At 61.6% G+C, this 3,774-nt stretch overlaps 1 protein-coding gene across 1 annotated transcript in view; it reads left to right on the top strand.

Moving 5' to 3' along the window:
* The window catches only part of LOC113208575 (sodium channel protein Nach-like), a 14,036-nt gene that overhangs the window by 8,291 nt on the left and 1,971 nt on the right, over positions 1-3,774 (top strand). The window lies entirely within an intron of this gene.

Raw genomic sequence — 3,774 nt, 5'->3', positions numbered from 1 at the left:
CCCCCGCCCCCGACTACGCTACACTTTCCCCGGTCATCCCCTACAGCTCGGCGCGGCCCCACCAACGCTCCGGCGCTGCTCCAGCGCTCCAGCGGGCGGACAGCGGGGGTCGGGCCCGGCCCGCTCCAGAGGCTCCGCAGAGCGGCTCCGTCAGCGGAATGGGTTTAGCGAGGTTCAGAGTTCACGTTCCAGGCGTCGGACACCTGCCAGTGAGCCTGTCAGTGCCCACTAACGGAGCCTGTCCGCACCGGGCAGGGCAGGCCCCGGCAGGGCCGAGCAGGGCCGCGCTGGCCGCGCCGAGCGTCAAGCTCCCGCCTGAGTTATGCCCGACCTGACGCGCTTGTGGGCGGCTGATGCAAATCCATTGAGCCTTCCCTTCGCATCGCCAGCGGCAGGTCCAGCCTCCGGCACAGCCTCTGGTTCAGCCCCGCACGCGACGCGCGGCCCGGCTTCACTTCGGGGGTGCGTCGCGTCGCGTCCTGGGGACGACGAGTGAGATGATGCCGAGTCACTGGGCCGTCTCCGGCCGGGGCTCCTCAAGGAAGGACAAAGGGCCCCCGTGGCCACACACGCGCACCACCACCCCTTGAAAACTTTTGACACTTTGGAGTGTCGGTTGCATTTCTCTGCTCACCCGTACACACGCACACACAGATGCGCGTTCTCTCTCTCTCTCTCTCTCTCTCTCTCTCTCTCTCTCTCTCTCTCTCTCTCTCTCACACACACACACAGCACCCCCGCCACCGTGTGTTGCTTTTGCTTTCCGCTCGACTGGCGGGCGTGGCGGGGCGTGGCGGCCCGGACGGCTACCCATTGGATGTGGTTTGTTCTGAATAGCCCGCCATTGTGAGGGCCAAGTGATCGCTGACAGCTTTGATGACCACCACGCGACTCCGCTGTGCTGCGACCCGCACACGTGGCCCAAACACCCTCAGAATGGCGGGCGGGGCCGGGCGCGGCCGGGCGGGGCGGCCCGGGGGGATGGACTCTATGAAACCCTTACCAACCAGTCCACACAACACACTGCCGCGTCGCAGATGCCGTCTGTTGTAAGTCATTACCATTATAAGAATCATAATAAATATGCGGATCTGTCCAAATACCGGCGGCGCGCCGGGGGCCAAGGCCCGGCCGGGGCGACTCTCTACGGCTGGCGGGGGAGGATGGGACGGGCGGCGGCTCCGCGCGCATCCAGATCACGCGTGCGCACGCGATTTATAGTGATTAAATTCTGTCGGCGAGTGATTAGAATCGACCGCCTTCACACCATACCAGCCGAGCCGGCGCGGCGCAGCGGGGCGACTCGTAAAGCGCGCCGGCCGCGGGGGGTGGGGGCGCTTGGGCGGCGGGGCCGGGCCATCGCGTATGTGGCCACTTTTCAATTGAGACTTCACCGCACTCAAAAAAGGTTTAATTTGGCTTGGAGAGCCTTCTTTGACGTCTGTATGATTGTAAAGGCGCATTTACCGTTGGAAATATAACTCTTTTATTTTTTGAAAATAGTTCCTTACATGAGGGGCCTACACTTACAACCACCCTGTTACTGTGCAGATTTCCAGGTGTGATCATTCCTGTTCAGAAACTATTATGTAATATCTGAAGAAAGAACGGTGCCGATGGGCCATCCCGAGGCCATCCTGTGCGTATCGTCTCTGACATGGATCCTAACTCCGCGAAGATAGGCAACTGGCCCGCACGGGTGCATTCGGAACAGTATACCAGGTGGCTGACTCACGCCGCGCACTTTCGTTGTTATACTGTACCGCATGTACGAAAGCGGGCGGGTTTGCCTATCCTTGCATACTACTCTCGACAATGAAGCATACTGATCGCCTCGATCAGTGCGAGTGCGCCCCCCTCCCCCGCCGCTTTGCTCTCCAGGGGGGCTCGGTGCCGTTTTGGGCAATTCTTCCTCGAGCTGCCAATACAGTCGTTACACGAATGGACCGAGCCGACTGCGAATAAGCGGATCTGTAATTATCGACCGTTCAGCCCGTTATTGAGCCCCCCTATCCCCTTCCCCTCCCTCTTCAAGGGCGGCTGTTCGACGCTTCAGAGGAACAAGAGGGACGAGGAGGAGAAGGAGAAGGAGGTGTGTTAAAAGCTGTCCTGCAATCCGACACGATGCCCATTCTTTGCGCGCCGTAGTGGACGCGAGTGGCCGTGTTTGACGCGGCTCAAAAAGAAGTCTCGGGTCCGACGAGCCTTGCGCAGCGGGGCAGGAAAGAATGTGTCGTGACGCATGGCCGTGGTACCCCGGGCAGGCGTATACCGGGCCCTGCGCCGTGCCCCGCCCCGCCCCACCTCGCTCACTTGGCGAAGCCTTTGCTTCTCTGAATGTGTCGCCGGGTGTACACGCGCGTTTAAGGACCTATTGAGTTCCACGAGAAGTTGTAGTCAAATACCTTTCCACTTGCTCCTTGTGGCTCCTCGGCTGGCGTGGCGTGGCACGGCGCGGCGCTCCGCGCTGCCAACTGGGGCCCTGCTGATCCTTTGGGAGGACTGCTGCTGCTTGCAGTGTGTGCTGCGGAGTATACAGTACATCGCCACTTCCAAGAAGCGGCCGTGGCGCCTCGGGGTGTCGCTCCAAATTACTCGGAGTGGGCGCCATTCCCCCCTGAGAGCTGAGAGCGTCGCGTCGCGTCCCCTCGGCGTCGCGTCGCCCCGCAGCGCGCAACCCGACCCCTCGCCATTCACCGGCGCGCGGCTCTGCACCGGCGTGCCATTCCCTTCATTCATGTGTGCAAATGTAATAAACGTTAATTCGCCGGGCGGCGCGCGCTGGTCCTGCTCTATGCGTTGCATTGCTGCGGGGCGGTGGTGGTGGTGGTGCGCGCGAAAGGTCGTCCCGGGTGTCGCCCTCGCCCGAGCACCGAGAGCAGCGCCCCCGCCAGACCAGCAGCACCACCGCCAGCAGCAACAGCAGCGGCAGCGCCCAATTCACCGGATCCGCAGCGCGCGCAGAACAGGAGGAGGATGTCGTCTGGCTCCTGATCTGGTTCGGTGTCGCGCTGGGCCGGGCCCTGGCCGCCTGCCAACAGCAGGGGACCCTCTGGAGAGGGGCCCGCAGGGGACCTCCGCCCGCCATTGTTGTGGGGCCCGGGGGGCGCCACGCAGGGCACGGCGACATTGCGGGTGGATGAGGTCGCTGAAGCGCGAGGTCGTACGGCCGGCCGGGATCGGCCGGCAGCTGCGCCGGAGGTTACCGCTACCATCGCGAGACTTTTCTGCGAATGAGGCACGCTTGTTTGGCCGTGATCGGGGAAGGGATAGGTCGACCTTCGGGAGATGCCGGTCAGGAAGAGAATTTCGTCCCAAGAAAGAAGCCTTGATTTCGCACACGTCATTATTCGCTCGGGAAATACTGTGAACACTTTTTCGGAGGAATTATTGAATTTGTGCTCTTTTAAAACCATTCGGACAAAATAATACCTTTCCCTTTTGTGTGTGGTGCTAATTCGTCTCCCAACTTCACTACGAGTCAAAGGTCGCGGACTGCGGTGGCCGGCTGGCTGGCAAAATTTCCTGGGGGCGACTCGATCCGATACCAATGCCAAATTCGGGCCGTAGAGTAGTTCGGCGATGGGCCCTTGGCAGGCTCGGCGGGGACGGGAGCCGCGCGGCGATGGCAGGCGCGATAGGCGCGATGGGCGCGATCGTGAGCGTTATCTCAACGGGTCCCGGGGGCCGGAAACATTTGGATTCGCTCCAGAAGTAATGGAACCCAGGTCAGCTGCTCTCCGATCGACGGAATTTTTCTTTTTGTTTCACCAT

The sequence above is a fragment of the Frankliniella occidentalis genome, unplaced genomic scaffold (assembly GCF_000697945.3).
Source record: "Frankliniella occidentalis isolate FOCC.00 unplaced genomic scaffold, Focc_3.1 Scaffold139, whole genome shotgun sequence".
Classification (NCBI taxonomy): domain Eukaryota; kingdom Metazoa; phylum Arthropoda; class Insecta; order Thysanoptera; family Thripidae; genus Frankliniella; species Frankliniella occidentalis.
The sequence above is the reverse complement of the archived record's forward strand: the minus strand, read 5'-3'. Positions and strand labels throughout refer to the sequence as shown.